The sequence below is a fragment of the Kogia breviceps genome, chromosome 20 (genome assembly GCF_026419965.1).
Source record: "Kogia breviceps isolate mKogBre1 chromosome 20, mKogBre1 haplotype 1, whole genome shotgun sequence".
Taxonomy (NCBI): domain Eukaryota; kingdom Metazoa; phylum Chordata; class Mammalia; order Artiodactyla; family Physeteridae; genus Kogia; species Kogia breviceps.
In genome coordinates this window covers 610952-637525 of record NC_081329.1, presented here as the reverse complement: position 1 = coordinate 637525, position 26574 = coordinate 610952, and the positions used below count along the sequence as shown (strand labels likewise).

Below are 26574 nucleotides of genomic sequence, written 5' to 3'. Positions count from 1 at the left end.
CTCTCCGGATTTGGTGGAGACCTGGAAATCATCCCTTCCGGAGGAAGAATTTGAAATTAGAATCTTGGAATCGACTTGCCATTCAGTTTCACTGTGTATTGGGATCAACATTCTTAGGAAAGAATGTGCTAAATGTATATGAACAAAAACCAGGTTTTTAATTTTGCCACTCGGAGTACAATTCTTTATTTAAAAAAAATCACTCACGATTGCCACGTGTATATTAAGCAAGCCACATATATATTAGCTGACTTAATACTATAGCAACTCTATGAAGTGGGTGTTATTGGCGCCCCCATTTTACAGCTGATGCAACTGAGGCACAGGAAGTATGAGATGGGGGCGTCACCGAGCTAGTAAATCGCAGTCAGTTTCGCTCCACAGTCCTTGTCCCCAACTTTGAAATGCCACTGTCCCAACAATTTGACTCCGTTTCGGAACTCTCCTTCATTACATTTACAAAGCAAGTGGTAGATCGTTTTTAAGGGGTAGTGAATGAGATTACTTTAAAAACTAATCTTCCACACACGGGACTTCAGGAGCAGCAGACATCTCTGTTTCCTGTGTCGATCGTTCTGAGGTTTTAGGGAAGGAATCAGGTTGCCCTTGGTGGGTTTTCCTTTCTGCTGGCCCTGGGGCTTTAACCTCCTTCCCTCTGCTTCATCCATTGTCACCATTTCATTTGTTTTCCATCTTCCAAAATTTGTCAACATCTCTTATCTGCTCTCATTGCATTTCCTGTTCCCTTGGTGTGTGTGTGTGTGTGTGTGTGTGTGTGTGTGTGTGTGTATGAATTTAAAATTTTTTCTTTATTATTTTATTTTCAGAGTTCTGCTTAGGTTGTATGAACCATTTTTGCTACAGGACTTTGGGAAGAAGAGGTGGGGAAAGGATAGTAAAGAAAATATTAGTTACTCCTTCACGTCTCTAAAACCCTTTCTTCCGGATCATCTTATATTTGCACAAGTTAAAGTTTAGTCCCAAATAGCCCTGAATATGAAATCCATAATATAAAAGTTTTCACAGCTGTGGTCAACCTGGCTGCGTTATTCTTTCAGACTGTTTGGCGATGTCCTACCTGAAGGATGTAGCGTTCTAAAAAACTGTGCTCCCTCCATAGGCTTTAAAAATGGAATCAACGGAGTTCAGGGAAATAAACTGAAAGTTAGAAATCCGCAGTGCACAGGGAACAATAGCACTACAACATACTCTTGTTTTCTAAAATGTATGTAAAGCTTCATATATTAATACTGCAAATTCCAAGAAGGCCGATTTATTTTTAAAACAAGAAACACCTGTTTGTTTTCAACCATAACACCTGTCTGTTATCAACCGTAAGATATTTAACTTTGAGTGAATCTTTTTGACAGTTGCTAATAAGCCATATTTTAAGATTTAAAATAGTTTTAATATATTCTAATGAGCTACTTATAAGGCATGAGGAAATACATTCAGATGTTTCTTGACTTTCACTTAAATTCAGTGACTATTAAACCTATACCTTACATTAGCTTTAGTCATTCTTTCCCCAGATTATATTGATGAAATAATTAATGAAGAAAAATGTACTTAACAGTTCTGTTACTTTATCTTACTATGTTCTATTACTCAAAGAAAAGTTAAGGCAGGATTATCAGTGATCCACAAACATATTTTTGAAAAAGCATTTTTCACTTGTAAAAGTATATGAGTGTTAAGATAAAATACATGAAGAAGAAACCCTATCAGTAAATAAGCTAAGAATAGTCATTCAGTTGCATTTCACATCGTTGACTGGTCCAACTTTTCCTACTTTTTTGGGTTGCAATTGGTAATATTCAATTAACTAAAATTTTTAAGAACATTAATAGTGGCAATTTAACTAGGAGCTCTTTTTGAAAAAAGTGAAAAAGCAAAAATATAAACGGAATGTTTCTTATAAATTTGTGTGTAAAAATATCTCAGTAAATCTTTAATGGCAATTTGCATTTTCATCTCAGATTTGAGGCTTTCAGTTAAAGTCCCATTTTCTAGTATTTACCCCTTAGAAAGCAAACATTGTAGGAAATTGTTTTCCCTGTTGATTTTTTTAAATAAATAAATAAATAAATTTATTTATTTATTTATTTTTGTCTGCGTTGGTTCTTTGTTGCTGCGCGCGGGCTCTCTCTAGTTGCGGCGAGCGGGGGCTACTCATCGTTGCCGTGCGCGGGCTTCTCATTGCGGTGGCTTCTCTTGTTGCGGAGCACGGGCTCTAGAGCGCACAGGCTTCAGTAGTTGTGGCTTGCAGGCTCAGTAGTTGCGGCTCACGGGCTCTAGAGAGCAGGCTCGGTAGTCGTAGCTCGTGGGCTCTGGAGCGCAGGCTCGGTAGTTGTGGCGCACGGGCTTAGTTGCTCCGCGGCATGTGGGATCTTCCCGGACCAGGGCTCGAACCCAGGTCCCCTGCACTGGCAGGCGGATTCTTAACCACTGCGCCACCAGGGATGTCCCTTCCCTGTTGAGTTTTGCTTTTTTACACATTTTTTTTTTTCATTTTGACTGTTTAATTGCTCTTGTCTCTGATTTAGGCCTGAGTTTTTTTTAATGTACGTGACCCAAAATTTTGAATGTAAGAATGTTCAAAACACGGATTCAACGTGAGGATTTTACACAAATGCTGCTGCGGTCACATCGCCCTTAAAGGAGGTAATGAACGTACAAAATTCAGATAGTCTGCCTTTTATGAGCTACGTCGACCTGTTTGTAAGTTAATCTCATAGAGAAGTGAGTACGTTTGCTCAGGGCAAGACAGGGTACCAACATCCTCCTCCCTCCATCCACAGACTTGCCTCTTTAAAAGCAATCGAGGTTAAGAGCAATTTTAAAGGGGAAAGCATAACAATGTAGAGAAAAGTGCCGTCTTTGTGAACTAATTAACTTTTTGCTGACATTAGCTCCTAAAATTGCATTTAACCTCAGCAGTTATGCCCTAAATGAAAGCATGGATACGTGTAGATGTATAACTGAATCCCTCTGCTGTATACCTGAAACTAACACAACATTGTTAATCAACTCTACTCCAATATAAAATAAAAAAAATTTAAAAAATAAATCAAAATACTGGAAGTATATTTACTCAAATTTGTTGTGCTAGTCACAAAGTAGCGGCTACTGGTACAATATAGTTTTCACTTTAATCTGTATTATTAACATTTTATCCATCGTTTTCTTAAGTTGAAACCATCCACAGAACAAGAAATCAAGCTCTGATGTATTAAAAAATATATTATGTAAAAGCTGAGTCCTTTTTGATATGGCATAACATAGATAAGAAAGCTTCTGAGATGTCATCAAAATTGAGTGCCTGCACGTTGATCCTTATTTTTAGATTTTTTGAGCATATCCACTTCTTCCATAATTTTACTTTTATTAATGAAGAAAATCATCCAAGCAAATAACCACACAACTCATTAAACTCATTATTTGTCACTTCACACTAGCTGTTGTGCTTTTAAATAATGGCTTCAGAAAATAAATAACATTTTATATAATTTAGGGGATTATGTTGAACTGAATTACAGTCTCTGGAGTGATCAAGGAAGATGTTTATTGTTTTTTATTTTTTTTATTTCTTAAAAAAAAGTCAAACAACCCAAATTATTCCGCTTGCCTAAGACAACTACTGGAAACATTTGTATTTCTTATGTATCCTAAATGCTCATCTCGTCTAACTCATAGTAACCTACTCTGTAAGGAGCACAAATCTTCAGATAATCTCCTACATCTTAGTAATTTATTTTCTGTCAAACATGTAAAACAAATCTTGGTAAAACATTCCATTAGAAAGGGAGAGAGTTTGGAGGAAATTCTTCCGTTGTGGTATGCACTGCGCTTTCTGTAGTTTCTGATGAAACACAGATGTTTCAAAGTGCCCACAAGAATGGTTAGTCAAGAGCAGATTGGTGCCTGGTTAATCTCGGAAACCTTGTGCTTCCATTCTTTCTAGCAAAAGCTATCGCTTTCTTCTGCTGAATGAACTCAACTGAATTGGCCACAGCAAGTTGAATCAGAAACACTCAGAGTGGAAATTGAACATATTAGGATTTCTGCAATGGTTTATTATACATTTCTTTCCAAAATGTTCCAAATGTAATTTGGTTTAGGAGTAAATGTCTCTTTTGACTTTAAGCAGTGTCAATATTTACACACAGACCACAAGTTCAGTTCTCATGGATATTTCGCAGTACTCTACAGTATTCTGACAATTAATGGATTTACTCGAGAAAGTAATTGGTTGCGTGGGTAGCTTAGCACCTTCCACACTCCAATATTGGAGAAGCACTGAGAATGTAGTATTTTATCTAGTATTGAATCTCTGACTTTGAAAAACTACTGAAAAGCAGATACACGGCCCTAGCAAAATTATAAGATCAAAGAAACGACCCGAAGATAGTTAATACAGTTACCAAAGGTAATGACAAAGGACTGTCATTCCATCATTGACACTTAGGTAAATCCCTTTGCAGAAATAGGAAGAAAAACATGAGTGGATGCTTTTTTAATCATTTTGACTGTGTTGTCAAATGACTCTGGACAGTTAGAACCATACTTTTACCAGAAGTTAAAACCAAGTAGGGGTTAATTTACTCATTACTGTACTTTGTGGCAAACTAATTGCATTTCAGAATATTTAGCCCTTATTTCAATGTCTTAATATCTTTAGGGCCCAGATCATTTTCCTGAATATGGTATAAAAACCTGTTATTATCTGATGACTTGATCTGACAAGTCTTTTTAAACTTTATGTGATTCTGAACCTAGACTTAATACTTTTGGCAAGTATAATTTAAAATAATAAGATTAATTTTTGAATTTATAGAATAATTCCCAATTTTGGGGGTAGCACATAAATTACCTCCATATTCATTATCTGTTGAAAAATAGCGAATTCCCAAACGTGTTTCCGAAATATTTGTCACTCAGTTTTGCATATTTGTATTTCTAAGTTTCTTTCGTGCTGAGGCATCTGTTCCTGATTTCTAGCTTATTTTCAAAATCTTTTTGTGCTAATGTGATATTCAATGTGATATTCAAATTCTTTTTGTGCTGAATGACTTCTGGAGACCCAGTCAATAAGACTTTCCAGATTCGTAAATTTTTCAAAACATTATTGTGGGTTTTTTCCGCTTGGGGAATAGTCAACTTTTTACTTATACACATTAAACAGAGTCCGTGTTATTATTTTTGTTTTGTTTTGACATTTGGACCTTCAAATATATTCAGGATGAAGGTCACATTCACAGCCTTTCTGAAAATTTATTTTTTAAATACAGCTTTAATTCCAGAATATAGAAGAAAAACCTTAAGCAAGCAAAAGGGAGTTTCGGTTTGCTTTGGGGAGGGTAGTCATATGTCGAGAGGAGCGTCTCCTTTGGGAGAGAGAGGAAGCCAGATTCCCCTGGGTGGAACTTCTTGGCTGCCTTTTCAGCAACAGAATTGTTCCTCATTAAGGTAAAAGCCAGGCTGTGGTTTGGGTGATACGTATTTTCTGTTAATTCACTTAAAAATGCTTTCCTCCCATATATATTCCTTGTAAACTATAAGTCTACAGGATAATATATGTGTACATCTTTATCTATGGATGTAGAAAATGACATAGATAAATATCACTTTGTGCTAAAAAAAAGCCTATAGTAATACAGAGGTCAGTCCAGGGTCATAGGGTACATAAAACAGACTGGATTTTGAGTCATGAGATCTGCACAGACTGCAGTACTGCTGAATTTTCCTATTAAGAGGTTTTGGCTGAAGGAATTCAGACACATACACAGTATGGCCCCAGAAATCTTGCCAAGAAAAGTTGAGTTTAAAATGTAGGGGAACCGATCCAAGAATAGGCCTCAGACATGCTGCATTCATTACATGCAGCTGTGTACATGGGAAGTGACTTTTTATCCCCACCTACCAAAACCCCATCCAGAGCTGTCACTTTTTTTTTTTTTTTTTTTTGCCAACTTGCTGACCTTTCTGTTCCCACAAAAGGAAAATGTGATTGACAGATGATTATTCAAAACATTTTGGCAATTAAAAAAAAGCATGCTAATGTATTTGCTATAAATACAACACTTTTTTTTTTTTTTTTTTTTTTTTTCCGGTATGCGGGCCTCTCACTGTTGCGGCCTCTCCCGTTGCGGAGCACAGGCTCCGGACGCGCAGGCGCAGCGGCCACGGCTCACGGGCTTAGTTGCTCCGCGGCACGTGGGATCCTCCCGGACCAGGGCACGAACCCGTGTCTCTTGCATCGGCAGGCGGATTCTCAACCACTGTGCCACCAGGGAAGCCCTACAACACGTTTTTAAAGAGACATTTCTTATAAGCTCGGTTTTTGTGAGTAAATATTCACTAACCAAAGTCATGGAGAAAAGCAGCTTGTGTTCAGAATGGGGGAATGCCTACTGCATTGGGTGCCTTTGGAATGTGAGGACTAAGAGACGCCCAGGTTGCCTAGGTGATAAGGAATTGTGATCGAGACACTTGGCAAAGAAAGAGAAAAGCAGGAACCCATTTCCATAGGCCTGGAAGAAACAAATGCCAACGGCGACACATGAGCAGCGGCTGAGCCAGGTTTTCGGGGAGTGCAGGGAACACTGGGAGATACCCCTAGCGTCCTAGCCATCTTACCCGGTTAGGTCACCTGTTCTCTGCTTCCGCTTCTCCCACCACTGCTGACTGACGTTCTCCCATGTGATCTCCAGATCCAGCCTCCCCCAAGCAGGGTCTGCTCAGTGGAGTCTAGGCTGCATCCCACATACAGCACAACCCAGGGCAATCGCGACAGACCGTTTCCTGGACGCCGGCCCTGCAGATGGGTGGATTTCTTTGGATCAGCTTTTAATTTCATCCATCCCTTGGAGGCACAGTTACAGCAGTGATGCCGTGAATCCAAGCAGGGACCCCCAAAAGCGGTCTTTGGAAAGCTTTGTGTGACTTGTGCAGCCCATATATTGTATCATAAATGCATACATTAAAATAATAAAGATTTTTGTGTGTGTGTGTGGTACGCGGGTCTCCCGTCGCGGAGCACAGGCTCCGGACGCGCAGGCTCGGCGGCCACGGCTCACGGTCCCAGCCGCTCCACGGCACGTGGGATCCTCCCGGACCGGGGCACGAACCCGCGTCCCCTGCCTCGGCAGGCGGACTCTCAACCACTGCACCACCAGGGAAGCCCGTAATAAAAATATTTTTTAAAAATATATGATGCATTAAAAAAAATATTTTACTTTGCTAAATTTTCTGAGCAGAATATTTTAATTTCTCCAAGAGGAAGTAAATAATACCAAAGAAAATAATAAGGGGAATAATTTGTATCGTAGCTTTTCCTGTCTCTGATGGGAGGCACTGGACTGCTGTAAGTGCTTCCCTGTTCCAGTAGGCATAATGGAAAACGACTGTTTAGTCTGGGTACCAATATGTCTGGCCCACAGCGAGCAAAATCAAATATTTCCCAGTGCTAGGAAAGATAGTCTATCTTTTGACCCAACAGAGCCTGAGACAACTTCTTTCCAAAGACTCTAACCAACTCCATTTTTTTTTCTTTTTTCCTGGTGACATGTATTTGGGCATTTTATGACTGTTGATATTCCACAAACTGGAGGATGATCTTTGCATCTTCCAGACTCACAGAGTTTGTGGCAGTTAACATACAACTGATGCGTGTCAGAAATAACCATGCTGCCTGTTTCTAAATTCTTCTGCAATTCCGTAATGTCATAGGACTATTAAGCATTATTTGCTGTTGGACATTAAAAACTGACTCTAATTTTTATTTGTGTCCTTCAAAATTGTTTAATTTTAACTTTTAAATCATGCTTAATGGTACTACATTGGATGATGAAATTTATTTCCATGCACATATGTAAATCACATAAGCAATTTCTTCTATGTGTGATATAAATGAGTATGATAAAAATAGAAATGCTTAAATACTTGTTTTTACTTATGTCACACCTATATTTTAAATTCTTTAGATCCAATATCAGTTTTTTAAATAATTTATTGTCTACAGTGATTGATTGAATTAATATTTCTGTTAGTATCAAGGAGTAAAACTATTTTGCCTTACCAATTCAGATCAAATGCAAATGATTGGTTTTGCTGTTTGGCAAATTTCTAAATCTTAGTACTGTGGAACCAGATGATTATCTAACAGCTCCAGTTGGTAACTAACTGGTAATTCAAAATCTGCCACAAATTTAGTTCAGGTAAACCAATTTTATTCAGTGCCTACACATAGTTAATCCTGGCGGAGATTGAATGCTGAATGAAATGTGAACCCGGCTTTTGAGTTTCTACTATATTTAAGTACTATAATAAGTGTGTTTCATAAATTATCTCATTTAATTTTCACAACAATCCGGTGACACAGGTATTATATTACTCCTATTTTACATACACACATGAGGCTCAAAAATGTCAAGCGATGTCCCCAAAGTCACACATCTAGTAAGTGGAAGAGGCAGAATTTGAACTCGGGTCTGTCTGACTCCTAAGCCGTGGTCTTTACTTTTCGTCATGTCCGAGGCAGCGCTCTCACGGAGGTGTATGAAACAGCCGGGTTCGTTTGGTCTAGAGGACAACGAAAGGTAGCAGGTGGAGGAAGCATTTGATTTGTTTGAATTTGCTCGTTAATGTGTAGAAGAATGATATTAGGCCACTCTTGTTTGCAGAGAGGCAAAGCGCGTGGGAAGCAGTGGGCAGCTGATTTTATAAAGATTGTTTGGCAGGTAGAAGAAGAGCGGCAGATGAAGATTAAAAACAAAGGCCAGGGCGCTTGATGTAAAAGTGCTAAGGTGCCCTGCTGGGGAGGGTGAGTTTAAGACATCAGCAGGTCTGTGTTTTTAAAACATACGTTTGGTAGCTGTGGAAAGGAGGTCCTGATAAGGTGAGGGAGAGAATATCCAGGACGCTCTTACAAACATCCAGGCACAAGATGATGGGGCTGTCCATCTGGACAGTGGTTCGTGCATGGAAAAGGAGGGGAGACATTCCTGACCTTGAAGGGTAGAAGCGACAGGACATGGTGATGGGTGGTTTCATGTCGGAGCTGAAGGAAAGACAACTGAAAGTTCTAGCTCAGTCAGCTAGGTGAGGTGCTATAAGGACTGAACTAAGAAGAGCAAGAGGCAGGGATGGCTTTGCAGTGAGGATGACATGTAACAGATTTGTCTTTGGACCTGGTGCATTAGAACTGCCCAGGGGGAAGCCACAGCAAGCATTGCAGATGATGTCATACAACAATTGGAAAAGCTGTGCACACGCTTGGATGTCTTTTTTGTAATAATTTTCTCTAACATGTGAAAGTATGTCGGGTTGTAGTCAGGTTAAATGTGGTATGTGTTCATTCTTTCATTCAATGATATTAAGCCAATCATTTTAATATCATGAAGTATTTTAAGGCAATACATACAATGTAATAGGTACCGTGATCGTTGTTGTTTTCGTAAGATAGTAAATATGCAATAATCAACCGGCATCCTGGGGACAGGAAAGCTTTCAGGTAAGGGAGAGGAGACATCTAAGCTAAGACCGAAAGACAAATAGGACTCAGCCAAAGGAGGATCCGCGTCCAAAGAGAAGGAATAGCCTTTGCAAAGTGCCAGAAACTGCAGCTGTGGTAAAAAGTGCGAGGAGAGGCTGAGTCACAGAGGATCTTATCAGTCCTGCCAGGAGTTTGGATGTTATCATAGTGGCAGTGGCGGCCGTTCGGATTTTTTCAGCCAGGAAATGGATATTATTATTTGCATCTTTTTGAAAGGTTTTTCTGAACATAGTGGGAAGAATGTTTGGGGAAGGCGAGAACGGAGGCAGGTATGATATCGCATGGAAGTGAAAAATGCTGATTGCATCAACAAAGGTGAGACCATAGTGGTGAAAATGGTGCATATGGTGAGGGGCCTCTGGGTTGCTTCGATGTGGGGAATGGGGAAGACGGTGCTGATGAGAAGAAGAAAGAATGGCTTCCAGGTTTCTTTCTTGGCATTTGGAGGGACACAGAGGTTTTGCTCACTAACACATGGAACCCAGGAAGAGATGGAAATTTGTGGAAGATGATTTATTTTATATTTTTTTTACTTTTTAAAGGAGAACTGCTCAAAGTCAGTGTTTCCATTCAACTGTCACGAGGTCTTTATTTTCATTTTATTTTTTATTTTTTGGGCGCACCGGGGGCTTGTGGGATCTTAGTTCCCCGACCAGGGATTGAACCCGGGCCTTGGGCAGTGAAGGTGCGGAGTCCTAACCACTGGACCACCAGGGGATTCCCCAAGACGATTATTTTTAGCTTTGAACATGTTGCATTAAGATTCCCGTAGACATCCTGTCAAAGCCATTAAGTGATTGACTATGAGCCTGGCAGGCAATTGGCATTAGGGAATAACATAATTGGTGAATTAGGCCTTGAGAGGTGACAATGATCGTGGAAGTCAGAGAGAAAGGAAAGAGGGGAGAGAGAGAGCGAGAGAGAGAGGAAGAGTAGAGGAAGAGAGGGAGAGAAGAAGGGCATGTAGACAGAGGGAGTGATGCAACACACAAAGTTCCAGAAAAAGGGGGGAGGCACGTTTGAGAAAAATCCTGTCGTCAGGTGCAAGACCAGACTCAAACGGTCCTCCTGCAGCACAGGCTGAAGATGGGGCTTATGCTGTAGTCAGTCGGGGGCCAGCGAGGCTTTGAGCACGGAAGGGGCATTTGTGAATACGGCAAGTCCCCTACATACGAACGAGTTCCGTTCCACGAGCGCGTTCGTAAGTCCAATTTGTGCGTAAGTCTAACAACTTTAGTCTAGGTACCCAGCTTACACGCTCGGCTATGTAGTACCGTCCCGTAATAGGTTTATAATACTTTTCCCACAAATAATACGTAAAAAAACAAATGCAAAAACTAAAGAAAACATGTTTCACCTTCCAGGACAGCAGCTTGGGAAGCGCAGTAGTCCGGTCCAACAGCTGGCACCCAGGGGCTGGCGTCCGGTGAACGGGCGGGGGGAGCTACTGCCTGGAGGAGGGAGGGGGTGGGAGGTGGTAGAGCTGAGGCCTTGTCGGCGACAGGGGCCGGAGGGCGGGCTGCAGTGTCTCTCACGCCTGACGCTGCCGGCACCGGCGCCGGCTGCGCGCGGGAACCAGACGCACATCCGCATCTTAGAAAGTTCGCAACCTGCAGTTTCATATGTAGGAGACGCACTCTGAGTCATTAGGAAGACCTGACCGCCATGTGGCTTGGCGTGCAGGGGCGCAGCAGGCTGCTGATGCATCCAGGGGAGATGCAATGAGATCGAGAAGTTGCGAGTAAAGAGGACATTGAAAGAAAGAACATAAAACATGGATGCAAGGGGTACTTGTGAAGACAGAAGTGGTCCCACTACGTCTAAGCGAACGTGGTGAGGCCGGGGACGGGAGAGGACTATTCGGAGGGTGGCCACGTGGAGGAAAGCAAGAGGAAGTCTGGAGAGGGATCTGGTCCTGGGAAATGTGTGTCTTGTAAGGTATTTAGAGCTTTATGATCATAATTCATAGAATTAAAAATAGAAGAATCGTATATGAGTATATTTTTATTTTTAAACTTGCTTTTTCCCCGTTTTCCTTGAACTTCTAAAGTTCTATCCCAGAGGTTAGACCGGATGACATATTTCTTTTGCTATGCACTACAAGAGAAAAGACAAAAAAGGACTTAGAAATCCATCTGGACAGAAACTCAGATGAGAGAACTCAGCAATCCTTACCGAGAGTCACAGTCCTTCATCTTTGCTGGGCTGGGCCGCTACGGGCCGGGGGGTGAAGGGCGGCCCCAGCGGCTGAACTCACGGTCTAAGCCCATCACTTCACAGGGGTCAGTAAGGCAATGGATGCAGAAAAGATGTGGGGCATTTCCACGGGAATGGCTAGGACACGAGTTGTTCCTTCGCTGGCGTCTCTGAAGTCTGTAAGAATATAATTCTGGACGTGTACCAAGAAGGGTCTGATGCAAAGTCAAACACGTCAGGCAGCCTTGAGGCCACTTTCACTTAAGTAGCTGTCCTGGGGGCTGAGGGCGAGCTTTCCATGCTCTCTGCTGCTGGCGCACATCAGTTGCACAGTTTTATGGAAGGTGTGGGCTTGTCCAGGATGCCGGACCAGCACCGAAACCTATTTTACTTCGGTTGTATCGCTTCCGACGGTCGGCAAATACGGTGTTGACTGCGTGACTTCTTCCATTTTCCGGTGGATTTTTCTTTTCCTTTAGCGGCTTGACTTGCGTGTTGCTTGTTATGACTGTTTCTTTTTTCAGGAAGTCTTCTTTCCAAGGATAAAAAGGTTTTAATTCCCGCTGAAAAGAAAGGGGACCCCAGGCTGTGGACCCAAGTGTTAAGATGCTTTTGAAGATGGTGCCGGGGAGGGGCGGTGCCGGCCGTTGGAAGCTGCGAGGAATATGAGATCAGACATTCTGTCTCCGGCAAGGGACCAGGGTTGACATCAGCTGAACAGGCAACTGCTTGCCTGCCTGTCTTCCTCGGGCCAGATAAAGGCCCGGAAGGAGCAGCTGAGCCAGCCAGGAGGAATGTGAGAAAATAGGAAATTGATTTGAAATAGGATAGGGGAAAAAGGCAGAAGAAGGAATTTAAGAATTTTCAAATATTCCCTTTTTAGGCATAAGTAGTTGCCGTCTACACAGAGAAAGGTGACCTTTACTTCCCGTCTCACGAGAGTTGAGAAGGCAGCAAATTCACAGTCATACAGGTATTAGAAAGACCTGAAGTTGGTTTATTTCTTCATAATTGGAGGAAAATGGGATATGCATTTGTATTCCACTCTTTGGCAATTCTTGATCCTTTTGAAATAAAAAAAAGAAGTGGAAAATTATAAATGTTCTAATTCTAGGCTCAGGAAAAGTAGATTTTTTTTTTTTTTCCTGCTAGTTACAATGATAATTAATTACACTTCACATTAACCAGAGGGGGCGGGGCAGTTTTGTGTTTGTGAAGGCTGGAGAAATTCTAATTTTCTATTGACAGTGGTTCTTTTGCTTTGATAAATACCTTTAGGCAAATTATATTGCCTCTCTCTACTTCTTTGTTTAAGGGCATATGGAGAGGGGGTCATGTTAACAACATTTAGGGTCAGTAATAAATAGAGGAGACGTCTGTCTTTGGGGTCATAATTACCCGCCGCTCCGTGAGAAGGCAAGGGGGTTCAGCAAGGAGCTCTACGTTTCTTTTTGGTCCTGACGTTTGGTGGTGCTGTGTGATGTCTTCAAGGCAGGAAACCAGTGGTGCGCTCTCAACTATACTTACCAAGTGCCTCCTATTTGTAGCCCCCCTTACTCGAAGTTGTTGATAGGATACAGAGGCACTGGAAGACAGAGACCTTGCAAGGGATGTATATCTTAGCTAGGTAGAAAAACTAGGTGGGGGTGTGCCAGCAACAGTATAATAACAGACAGTATGATAACAAAGGCGTAATACTGATACAGCTCACGCATACCTTGCTACCTCTCCTGGCTTCTAAAAAGAATCACCAGTGCTGTTCTTATGAAATAAAGCACTTTTCACCTCGCACACACATTGGATTGCGGCTGCTATCTTAACGCATGGAATGGTAATATATGGAGTAGAATAAGGATGAGAATAGCTGTTTTCTATCACATCTGCCTTAAAAAGTCAACATTTGGAAATGACTGAGTAGAACCTTTAACTCATTCCTCAAAATAAACAAACAAAAGCTTGATCTTTATACTGATAGTTGATGGACAGGGAACAGAACAATCAGGGAAGTGGGAAACCAGGGGGGAAGAAAGAAAAACGTTAAGAAAATGAGAAATGAATTTAAATATCTAGCAACTGCAAACCATTATCCTAGGACATTAAAGAAGTTAGAAGAAACTCTTGCATGGCCATCTAAAGGATTCAGAAGACCTGAGAGCTTTTCCTTTTTTTAGAGGGAAAAATTGAGGCCCAGATAAGTTAAGATTTAGCAAGGTCACACAGCCAATGAGAAGAGCCATGTCCAGAACCCAGATTTCCTGATTCCCAGAGAATTTGTAGACAAGTGGAGAAATCCCTGAAGCGTGGGCTGTGATGTGTCTTTACCGTTTCGATGGACGAACTATCAAAGCTACTTTGTTCCTTTTAGGTTCTCTTCTTTTGCACTGAGCCCATTTTATCATCTGGTGTCTGTTCACGTCATCTAAGGTGTGGACAAAAAGGAGCCCGCTTCTCTGAGTTACCGCCACGGATCTTCGTGACACTGATTATGACACTACATGTTTTTATTAAAATTGCTAGAAATAATCACGAAGCAATAGAATAAGCTTTTTGTGGAGTGAACGCCTTGCTGTAATTTAGGACCTTGGTCACTGATCATAAATTGCTGTTAATCACAACCTAATCTAACTGCTTTTTTTCAGTTAGAAAATTCCTCATTCTAACCATCCTTCTGAAGTCCTGCCAGAAGTTCCCTGAAGGTAAATTTACCCAGCGTCCATTCTAGAATACAAGCAGGAAGCATGCAGTTATTCAATCTCGACTTGCCCCCAACTATGAGAGCCTTTCTACTTATTCTGTATGCCAGTGTCATGTGGACGAAAGCTATCTCAGACTCTGTAGTTAAAGTGACACAGTGATTTATTGATCTAATGAGTAATATTATGAAATTAACTCTAAAATACTCTAACTTGTTCAGCCTTAATCTTTAAAATTCATTTGAAGCATCACATTATGCAAACCTTTTCTGGAAGATCTTGCAGAGGCCTTTGGCCAAAAATAACATATAGTTGCACATATTTTCACAGTGGTTTCTATTTCGGAGTCAAATCGCCACCAAGGAGAGTGGACTCCGAAACACCTGTACTGTCTGGCGTCAGACTCTTCGCCTGGACACTTGCCCTAGGGGTTGGGATCTTTTGTCTGCCATGGAGGCTTCAGGAATTAGATTCGCCTCGCTCTGCATCAATTAAATAGATGCCCCTATTTTGCCTTTCATTAGTCTAGATCTTTTGAAAGACCTAATTCCCTTTGTGCCAGTTACCCTAAGAGAGACAGTCCCTGAAGCTTCCTATTACTCGGAAGCTGAAAGCCCCCAGGACTAGATGTACTCTGCCTGGAGTTTTCCTTACCTGACGGCCTCTATCGCTACCTGTTTTTTACTTTATCCTCTCCCACCTTCCCGTTAGAGAACCCATTTCTTCACATATAGTACTTAATGTATAGCTTTGTATGGTTTCCCCTCCCTAGCAGGACCCCAAGCACACTTGCTTTTTTTTTACAGACCAAGACTGATCCTGGGTAGAATTTTGCCTAAAAGTATATTTTCTGCTACAGAGTATTTTAAACAATGGAAATACAGTTTTCTACTCTAACTTTAAACTAGTATTGCCCCGTGAGGTTTAACAATGGCATCTCACGCCAGAGTACCTAAGGTGTTTCGGGTGCATAAAATAGGCATTCAATAAATGGGAGTCAAACTCACACGTAAATGTTTTGAAGATGAAAACTGGTTTGTAAACTAGCTGTCTCCATCCCCCTCCACCCCCTTGCTTCTCAACCCTTATTAAATCTGACGTTCACCCCATCCCTCCGTCAGAAGTTGTTCATCTTTAGGTCACAAATTGCTTCTTCCTGCCAATTCCAAGAACTTCACCTCAGTGATCAAACGCGTTTATCTGGGACACGTGGCTTTGTTAACTATCACCCACCTCGTTCCCTGCCTATGTTCTTGGAAGCTCTCCTCTGGGGCTCCTTGGTCACGCTGCACCGCTGATTCCATCCAGTTTCCGAGCCATGGAATTCTGTCCCCCGTGGTGATTGAACTTCCTCTTTGAGGCCTCTGTATGTAAGAAGCCCCCAAGATTCCGGCTTGGCCCTTTGCTTCCTCAGCTTACTCACTGCCTCTCGTCTCTTCTACTTTCACAATATTCGTCTACTTTCATAATTAGCACTGTTCTAGAATGGGTTAGTAAAGGCACATTAGAGGCGCAAACCCCTTGTTTCCATCTGTGAACTCCTTGCTGGCGCGCTTAAAGAGAGATATCCCGTGAGATGCACAGTGCACCCTGTTTCTTTTTTCTTTGTCTTTTCGTTGGGCCTTTTTCTCATCCTGGGCCTCAGTCTCTAAATCTGGAGTCTGATAACCCAGAGGCTGCGGCTCTCAGCTCCACCCACGATCCCCCATCCTCTAAAGGAGGTTCAGAGAAGAGCCATTAAGACGATGAAAGGACTAAAAATTAGACCCAAGAGGAAAGGGTAAGAAACAACTTTAAAAAATAATAATTGAGATTCTTTAGCGTGATCCTGTTGAGCTGAAGGGAAGATTGAAGGATAATCATCTTTAAGTAGACGAAGGGCCCGTACTGAGAAAATGGCGACCAGCTTTGTTTCTACTGAAGCTTGAACAAGAGCATTTGGGCGTAAATTGTGGCTTTAGAGATTTAAGTTAGAGATTCTCAAAATAGACTTGTCCTTGGTAAACAATGTAAAATATTGTAATGTATTATTTAAAATGCACATGGCATGGTAGAGAGGATTTTTTTTTTTAAACTGATAGATTCATCTCTGGCTGGGGAGCCAGAAATATACGACCCGAATAGATCATGTATTAAGTTTATGTCCACTTTTATAATACTGTGATTTTATAATGAGAAAGTACACATTTATAGTTTAAAAATAGTGACCTCAGGGCTTCCCTGGTGGCGCAGTGGTTGAGAATCCGCCTGCCGATGCAGGAGACACGGGTTCGTGCCCGGTCCGGGAGGATCCCACGTGCCGCGGAGCAACTAAGCCCGTGAGCCGTGGCCGCTGCGCCTGCGCGTCCGGAGCCTGTGCTCCGCAACGGGAGAGGCCACAACAGTGAGAGGCCCGCATACCGCAAAAAAAAAAAAAAAAAAAAAAAATAGTGACCTCAAATAACCAATGGTGCCATTAGGGCACAGTCTCTGCCCTAGAAAATCTGGTTAGGGGAGGTTGGATTAGGTTGGGGGGGGGTGTGAGAAAGAGAGAGAGAGAGAGGAAACCAAATATTACAAATGATCAACACAATGGACAGAATCATTTTAACTGACAAGCACTTTCTTCAATGCGGACTGTGTTTCCAGTGGTCCATCCATCTACCACCCCCAAACCAGCATTTATTTAGAGTCTCCTTTGTGCGATACACTATGCTGAATGCCGGGGAATCAGCAAAGACATGGTCCTTGCCCTCATGGGTTTACGGTCTAGAAGGAGTTACAGACAAGTACAAAGGCAGCGGAATAAGAGTATAGCATGATGAATGTTAGGAAAGGAGATTTACGGAGTCTACGGGAACACAAAGAGAGGGGCCCTTAAACGATTCTTAGTGGATCAGGAAAGGCTAAATAGAGGAGCTGACTTCCAGCCAACTCATGACCAAGCAGAGATTGGCCAGGTACATAGCAGAAGTAGCAAGCATGTACTTACATCCAAAATGACGTAAGTGCATAAAATAAGTGCATAGAAATAATTTATGTTCACAAAATAGAAAAATATCTTTAACAATCTATTCCACGGGACTCTGTTTAGAAAACACCTAAAATTAACACATTATTGATTATCCAGGTTCGTTTGTCAATAAAGACCTGGTAAGCTATTTGCAAAAATGATCTTAATACCTATGGGTTCTTTGGAAAATTCTGGACAGTGTAAATTTCAAAGAATGACTCTAGAAGTTTGTGTGGTTTCTATGTTCTGTCCCTCGCATGAGGGATTTGACCTGCAGGTAACTATCGCCCCTACAGGCAACTACCCACCTGGCATCATCACTTCATCGCCAGCCATCAGTGAATAACTAAATTTTGGCGTCTAAACAAAGAAAATAAGTTGTTTCTGGTGACGTATTTAATTTCAAAGATATGTGGCCTAGCTTTTTGACACCTAACCGAGTTAGTTGTTAGTTTTTGAGAGCCAGCACGAGAATATGCTTTGGGGTTGTGTGAGTGAAATGCCATTGGAAACAAACAGCCCGGATTGAAAGGATTAACGCAATTCAGTCATTTTTCTTTGTCACACGTGCATTTCTTAAACACGGACTTTCAAAGGGCACACCCCCAACGGACTCTGATTTTCAAAACCTGCAAACAAGTTGAACCCCGATGAGTTGCTAAGCGTGGACAAACACTGCCATCCGTGGGTGGGCCTGGGAGTTCTTCTTGCTGTTTGTAGACCTGGTGTCCAACCCGCCAGGGGTGAGTAGCGCTCCCTCTGTCTCGGCCACTCCTGTGCATCCGCGGTCATAGAGGTTGACTCACGCACAGAAGTAGGGTCCCACGACCTACTACAGACCCCCTTGCAACACTGCCTTCGGACATTCGGTGGCTTGACTTGGGCCCTCAGCTCTCGCTATGTACCTGGTTCCTGGCATCCATACCCCCCGCTCACTCTCGCTGGCGATCTGGATTTCTCCTAAAGCTCAGCCCGGCGCCTGTCCTGCTCTCACCACCAGAGAGGAATGATCTCTCTGCCTCACCCACGCCCCTCCCACTTGGATGTTTGCCGGCGCGGGGCTGAAGCTCACTAAGCCTCGTGGGTACAGCGCATTGCTCGATGCCCCTGCAGGGAGCCCAGACAGGCCTCAGCCCACGCGCCCGGATCCTGCTTTCCCCCCCTGCCTGCCTGCCGGGGCTGTGGAGGACCCAGCACGCTCCTGCCCAGGGTCACCTGAGTTAGGACGAAAATCAGAACCAGTTCTTTGGACGCACAAGGAACGTGATTGGAGACAGAGAGTCACGTCTTCATCATGGACCAGATTTCAGAAGGCATTTGTGGTTTTGGTGAAATAAAATAACACCTCTAGAAATAAAGAAGAAAACTTAACTTTTCGAAATGATTTTGGATGTGGGTCATTTCAAACCGTTGTGAAATAAATAGCTGTACTGTGGGTGGATTTTTCCATAGCTTACAGCAAAGACTCACCTACGTATTATCCTAACCTTTTTAGATTTACTGTAGACAGCTGTGAAAGATTATGAATTGGCCTTTATTACAAGCCTTTTTTTGAAACCTTTATTTCTGTTCCAGTGTAAATGATAATTGAACTGCATTGGAAAAAGGACCCAGAAATACGGTTTTAAATACAGTTTATGTCAGCTTATAACAGAGTCCACATAGCTGTTAGAGATTTTCATGCTCCTGACAAAATAACACTTTGCAAAACAGAAGATAAAGTCTAAAATTTTATTTGCAGCCTGTAACTAAAGTAATTGAACAATTACTATATATCAATTGATGTCAGTGTACTGTGATTTTAGTGACATAAACGGTTCCTTTGACATATTTGTTATTTAAAGAAGGAAAAAATATATAAATAATTTTTAACAAAGTCCATTTAGACAAACTGAATTCTAGATTGACAGATACCTATTGACCTATGCAATCCCTAAATCAGGTGTTTGGGAATGTTTATTAACTATTTCATTCCTCTGTGAGATTCTAGCTGGCAGAGAATCCTAATATGTATATTACTTATTACCTTAACTCTAAAAGCAGCTTCAAAACACACGAGAAACCAGATGTGGTGCCTCTTCGTTTTTTCCCCTTCCAAATCCACAAATGATCAGTTTTTAAAACTGAATATCATGTTTTCAAATCCTTGCCATGGCTTATCCCAACATATTTTATTTAGAAAGTGACCTACACTCCTAATACCCGTTTTTACTAATGAGTCGATACTATAATAGGTATTGAGTGCAGTGGGCTGAGTGCCAGGCTGAGGACCAGAGGCTGGTTGGAGTCTCCGGCACACTGTGTGGGCCGTGATTAACCTCTCTGAGCTCTGGCTTCCTCATCTGTATAATGGGATAATAATAGTACTCTCTCGCTGGGGCTTTAGAGCATCCATACAAATGGCGTATGTCAAACGCCGCTCCACACGGGGAAAGGCCCACGAAGTGCTCCGTGTTCGTTTTCACCCTATTCGTATATTGAACGCAGCTAAAAGCGTTTGATTATTATTTTGAGGAACATCTCTGACAGTATGGATTCGGTGCTTAATCATTAGCAAGAAAATCATCATCCCAGCTTTGCTGAAACTCTGCTTTTTCTTCAAGGCTTTTGGCCGAAGCAGGGAGAGGGCAGAAGAATATGCTTAATATTACAGCTAAGTTGGTGCCGATCTGAAGTAACAGCTCACGGGTGGACTTTTTTTTAAAAAATACAATTTGCTTTGACTTGATTTGGTTCATGCATTTAAAAAAATCTTCCTCGTGGTGTGCAGTCATTAGGCTTTTGTGCCTAAAGAACTGAATTCAGTTATAAGGAAAATTCATTTAACAGCACAAGTATGATTGCATGTGGTTATTTATTCACAACATAAAACAGCCACATAATTCAACATATTTGATAGTGTCTGCTCCTGGAACTGCGGGGAATTCTGCATATCGCAGACAAGAAATGCTTAAGTTATAGAAGGCAGTATCCATAATGCTAATTATTCCTGACAGCATCAATACGGCAAACTATAACAGACGAAAATAGAAGCTTACGGTGTGCCTTATTATATGTCTCTATAGGACACTTTAGTGGACCCCCATATGTAAAAGATGGCAGTGATTTAATGCATGGGTGGGTGTGGCCCCAAGCCCTCGTATCTTTTCTTAGCAAGGTATTTGCGGAAACCATCTGTTTGAAACCCCGTCTCTCCCTCTCCTTCCCCGTGGGCTGCGGGCTGCTCAGCTGTGTTCAAAGTCAGTCCTTGATCATTCTCAAAAGAGATGATGTCTTGGTCCGATGTGAAAATAATTAGTTTCGTATTCAGAAAAGGTAGAACTAGATCTACATGCAGAATATTCCCAGGTAGTCCAATATAAAAATTTACCTAACCCGTATCTGATATTTATAGATGGACATGGCTTCGTTAGAATTCTAAATTGGAATTTTAATAACTACTACTCAGCAGTGACCAATTTACATAGCACTTATCTGGGGAAACCAGCGTGCCCAAGTATCAGTCTTCTTGAGATTCATCTTGACCCAAGCGGCGATTTAAGATGTTAAAACCTTTCATTCTTCCATTAGAGTGGTTCATCTTCCTGTCTCCTCATGTTCTAGTCCAAATCCAGATCTGCTAACCTGTGTCATCAAAAATCCAGGGGTACGTATCTGAAGCACTCCCAAGTCCCTGGGTCCCGGAAGACTCTCAAGGTGCAATGTCTTACCTATTTAATTCTTCTAAGATTCCAACTGAATATGCCTTCTTCATATTCCAGGGCCTAAATCATTCTACCGTGTTTACTGGCAAGTACTTCTGGTAACCCTTCCCCCTCTCCCCCATGAATCACACACGTCACAGTGACTCGTGAAAGGATCCTTTTCAAAATACTACCACTTAGGAAGATATTTGCCTAAGAACTTAGAAGTCTTTCAGTGCCCCACAAAATATCTATTGTTCTATTTTTTGACCCAGTTTTACTAAGGTGAATTGCAAAACCTTGAAATAACTTTGAAATTTAGACTGTGTCAAAGGCACGTTTAAATACTTTCTCTGATACCTTAATGATGTCCTAATTAAAGAGTGACCGTATTGATCATTCAGGGAAGAATAAGCATGATGTTTGTGATAATTACGTAACAGAATGGGTTTGTGAGTCACGATTTTCGAAGAGCCATCGTTACTGAAAGCAAAGAGCACTGAGGTGCAGAGACTGTGCTTCTACACTGAGGAACATCAGACATTTCCGTGAACGACAATGTGTGTGCTGGATGGTAAGGAAAACTGGAGACGAAGCGTATTCACCGAAAGGCAGGTGAGCTGTATGCACATCACTGTAGCATTACACGTAAAAGGCGACCAAGGTCAAGGTAGAGACAACCTAAAGACGGAAAAGAAATTGCTGTTGTTAAATCAAGGAAATTGAGAAAAGGATATAATCTGATAAATGAAGGTGGGGCAAACACTGGTCCTTTCTTAAGTAGCTATTTTTTGGCTTACTATTTTTAGATGAGCGTTCAAACGTGGAATGACAGCTAACGATGCAAAGATCTGCTGATTGATACTAGTATTGCAAAGTGCTGCTTATTGTCTTTGTTTCTTTATTCATAAAAATACCTGAGGGGTTTGCAGGGCTTGGAAGAAAACACGGGTGAGTCTAAAAATTCAGGAACATTCCGTCATTCCGTTCTTAGCTTAATGGAGGAAGAGGCTGAAGGGGATGGAATGTTCTGGAAGAAAGAGAAATTAAAGGAAGGAGGGACGTTGGCCCGGAGGCCACGCAAAAATAACGATGAAAGTGCATCTGGAGAGAGAAGAAGACAATCTTTTAAAGTAAAGATGTAGTAAGAGCTTGCAGCATCCAAGTGTCTCGCGTTCAGATGAAGCCCGTTGGAACGCCGCATCAGGTAGGTGTCCCAGGTCTGGGCTGTCCGGCCCTGGCGCGTCGTTCATAGTTCGCTCGGACCCCTTGAGCCCCCGTGTGCAGCCCCGGAGACCGCCCTCCCCCGCGGCGGAGCGGGCCCGGCGCCACCTACGGCGCTGCTGGGGGTCCGAGTCCCCGGCCGTCTCCGCGCCCCGGCCCGCGGGCCCCGGGGCCGACTCGAGGGGCCGGGCCTCGGCAACCCAGGCCGAGGGGCGATGCGGGCTGGGCCGGTGCCCCCGCTGCGCTTCCCAGGCGAGAGAGACACACACACACACACACACACACACACACACACACACACACACACGGCGCGCGCGCCCGCCCGCCGGCGCTGGACTGCAGGCCCCGCCGGCGACCCCTCCCGCTGCCTGGGCCCCCGGCGGCCCCCTTCCCCGAGCGGCGCGTACCGCCAGCTCGAGGACTTCGTTTCGCGGCGACGACGGGGCGCGGGGCCACCGCTCGCGCTCGGACGAAGGCCACACCGCCGCCGCCGCCGCGAGACGCCTGAAGGCTGGCGGCTCAGGGGTCGGGGTCCATCCAGGTGCCGGGAAGGAGGTTCTTTTGTGAGCGCAGCCAGGTCGCGCTTCCGGACAAGGACCGACTTGCAAAGATCCACAGCAAGCCGGAGAAGCCCAGGACGGAACGCGGGCGCCGCGCGGCCTGCGCGCCCCCGCGCCCGCGCGCGGAAGGCCTCGGATCGGGGCCTCCCGGGCAGGCTGGCGAGCAGCTCGGGGCGCAGCTCGCACCCCCTGCGCGTGGGACGCGGCTCTGGGGACGCCCGGCCTGTGCGTGCGCGCGTGCGTGCGTGTGTGTGTGTGCGTGCGTGTGGAAGCGGGGGCAGGGGCGGGGGCAGGGGCGGGGGCGGGGGCGGGGGGCGCGGGCGCCTGGGCGCGGGGCCGGTGGGGTGGGGCGGGGCGGGGTGGGGCGGGGGCGACCCGGCCGGGCGCGAAGGGGTTAAGCGCCGCCGCCGCTGCCCCCGCCCCCTCCGAGGCCGGGTGTAAACAGAGGAGCCTCAGCCTATCATGTCTGGCGGCCGCTCGCAGCCGGAGCCCCGAGCCCGGCGCTGTAACACGATACGCTCCAGACCGCGGCAGCTTGGCAGCGCCGGGCTCGGCTCCGCACGGCCACAGCGAGGGCGCGCCGCGGCAAGGTGGGTGAGCGGCGGCGGCGGCAGCGGCTCCGCGGCCTGGGCGGCTCCTCGCGGGGCTCCTCGCGCGGCTCCTCGCGCGGCTCCCCGCGGGGCTCCTCGCGCGGCTCCCCGCGCGGCTCCCCGCGCGGCTCCCCGCGCGGCTCCTCGCGGGGCTCCTCGCGCGGCTCCCCGCGCGGCTCCTCGCGGGGCTGGGTCGCTCGTTCGTGCCCGAGGACCGCGGCGGCGGCAGCAGCCCCGCTGTCCTCCCCGGGGGCGTCGGGATGGGAGGAGGCTCCGCGCGGGTTCGAATCGGGGCCCAGGCAACGTGAGCATCTGATCGGCGGGGGCGCTTTGACCCCTGAGGGGCCACCTTCAGGGTTTAGAGGAGGCGGAGGCCGAACTATCTGGAGGGCTCTGCGTCCCTCGGAGCGGTGCAGGTAGCTGCGGGGAGAATGGTCTTTTGTTCGCGCGTTTTTAATTAGGTGGATATTTTGTTATCAGTGGTGTCCAGGGCTAACCCAGGAGGTAGCGCTGTGTGTTTTCCCCGCGTTCTGTTACTTTTGCGACGTGGCGTGTTGAATTCGTGGGGAGCACATCTGGAGCTGGAGTGATTTGGGATCGTTGATGTCTCCGGGGTTTCAAAATCCGCCTTAAGCTGGAATTAATCAGCCCTTCGGTTTCCTGAACTAAGGTCCATCGTGCCAGCGGTTTAGGGCGGGGCGGGGCAGGGAGGGAGGCACACAGTAATCTGGCTAATTATTTAAAAAGCAGCCCTCCTCCTGCAAAATACTCAGCGTGTGATTTTTTTCCTGGAGAGGGTTTTGCGGGGCAGAGTCTCTAAAAGAAATCCCGCTTTTCCGTCGTGCTTCGATGCAGGTCGCTCCCGTGGAGGAGCTATAGTTGGGAATGATTTTGGGAAACAACTTGCGCACTGTCTATCGAAGTCGGAATCATTTACCATTTATGTCTGTATCTTAATAAAATAAAACAAGGATCCGTGGCAGCTCTCAGAAGGAGAAGTCACATTTCCTCCCTCTCCCTGTGTGGCATCTCTCTCTCTCTCTCTCTCTCTCTCTGCGAATATCTCCTAAATGAGATGTACAGAAAATGCGTGCTGTGTCCCAAAGCCATTCTGTCTTCCGAAAGCCTGAGATAATCAAATTCAGCGCCGTTAAGAGGGTGTAGTTGAAGATTTGATCCCCTTCCACTGAAGTGGAAATACTTTCAGTAATTGAAAGCAGATTCACGTCTGGAGTTGTACAAGCCAAGGTTTTCATTTTTAAAATAAACCTTTTGTTCTCTGGCTTTAAAAGTTACGGAGAGCCATCCAGAGACCTCTGTGTGCTAATCGTTAAAGTAGCCAAGGTTTGAACATACCCAGGGAAGGCATTTGAGAAACACAGCCTCCCTGCCTCCCAGCCTCCCAGCCTCCCTGCCTGGCGGTAGCGGACTGTTGAGAGCAGCGTGCACCGTCTGGGCCCCGCGTTTCGCTCTCTCCCCGGATTCCCAGGCGTTCAAATGCAGCTCTGCTGTTCAGAACCCCCAAACCCCAGGGAGAGCCCATCTGTTTTAAGAGGTTAAGAAACTTGAGAAATTTTGGTGTTATCCCGCTGTATGTTGCGATGTACACAGTTTGGTGCTAAACTTTGTAATCAAGCGTGAAGTATGCTTCGTTTAAGCAGATGCCGATTATACCTCAACCGGTAGATTGAAACGTACGGAATATGATCACGCGTTAACATGGTTGCTTTCTCATCTTTGGAGGCTCAGTGTTGAAAGCTTTTAAAAACTGGCTCTGGAAGACTGAAATCAGGCTGCATTCTAGACAAAGAGAGAGTCACTTACTCTCTTTTTAGCTGTCAAGATTGAAAAGGATGGTGGTGTACAAGAGTGGTACCTTCCTTCTTCAGGACAGGGAATCGAAGGTGAATTGTGTAGTTATGAGGGGAGAGTGAGAAGAGTTGCACTTTTAACAGTGATAACTGAGATCAGAGAAAAAACAGAAAGCAGTTTTCCAAATATTTTTAATAACTACTTTCTTAAACCTAGCTTGGTGATTATCAATAAGATGTGAATGGGTGTATTTACAGAGGATGACATGGCAGTTTGATTTCTTAACAACTACTTGGGAGCTCCGTATTTTACCTGGTTTCCTCGTCTTGATGGTTCATCCTTTGAGCACATTAAAATAAGTATGGTCATGATTTGAATGATGTTTTTGTGAACCTGTCTCACGTTAGAGTCCTCTTTTACGAAATCAGTATTTAAAAGATTCAGCAAATCTTTAACCACCAAATAAAATCTTACTACATTTTGGTTGTGTTGCATCACCTTTCTTAGATATCAGTGGCCTAGTGTGTGGCATAATAGAATTTAATTTTCCTCAAAGATTCAGAAAGAAAAAAGCAGCTTCCTGTGGACCCTTACAGATGTCTGAACACTGATTTTCAGTGTAAGAGCCTTGTCTAAACATTTAAACTCACGCTTTCTGTGACTTGTATTTACTGTTAGTTTTTCTGTCCTTACTTTTTTTTTTTTTAACTTGGTAACGGGTGTGCACAGGATCTTCTGTCATCTGAAATCACATACTCAGTTTATCGCGGGATTCCTTCCTTTCATAATGTAGGGAAGTGGCAAAGGAGGCACTGCCTAAATGCGGCGATCTTGATAATTAATGCCATAAAGTAGATTAAAATGCTGTACTGCAGGTATTCATTTCCTGACAAGGGCCACCAGAGCAACGTTGCTAAGCACTGTCACTACTGCAAGTAACAGAAAATGACCCAAATTAAAGAACTTGTTCTAAGCTGTATTCTTACATTTTCTAAAGTGCATTTCAAAAGGTTTAACCAGACTCATTCAATTAGTGGAGAAAAAAGGATCTGTTTTCAGCTCTGATCAGCAATTAAGAGATTGGGCTTTGGAACATCAGTCTCTTTATGTTTATCATTTATTTTGTTTTCTAGGCTTTAAACAATTGTGAATTAAGATTTTTAACAAATCACCTTTCTGGCAATCCAAACATAAATGCTAAACCGTAGGGCAGTATATTTGCTTTAAGTTTCTGTCTAATTTAGTAATTTTTATTAGCTTTTCCCTCA

The 26574-nt window shown here is 44.0% G+C and overlaps 1 protein-coding gene and 1 long non-coding RNA gene across 18 annotated transcripts in view; one reads left to right on the top strand and one right to left on the bottom strand.

The window, feature by feature from the left end:
- Positions 1-26574, top strand: part of TENM3 (teneurin transmembrane protein 3) — a 1278657-nt gene that overhangs the window by 925071 nt on the left and 327012 nt on the right. The window contains exon 1 of one of the 17 annotated variants that reach the window (XM_067022816.1): positions 22274-22327. The exons of 14 other annotated variants lie outside the window; for them this stretch is intronic. The gene's annotated coding sequence lies outside the window, so the exon portion shown is untranslated. Of the gene's footprint in view, positions 1-22273; positions 22328-23336; positions 23495-26574 lie in introns of those variants that run through there. 2 more of the 17 variants (XM_067022815.1, XM_067022814.1) reach the window with 2 other exon arrangements.
- Positions 20273-23119, bottom strand: LOC136793343 (uncharacterized). Its single transcript, XR_010838533.1, has 3 exons — positions 22752-23119; positions 22038-22150; positions 20273-21801 (listed from the first exon to the last, which is right to left on the bottom strand). It is a non-coding gene; the product is annotated as an uncharacterized lncRNA (long non-coding RNA).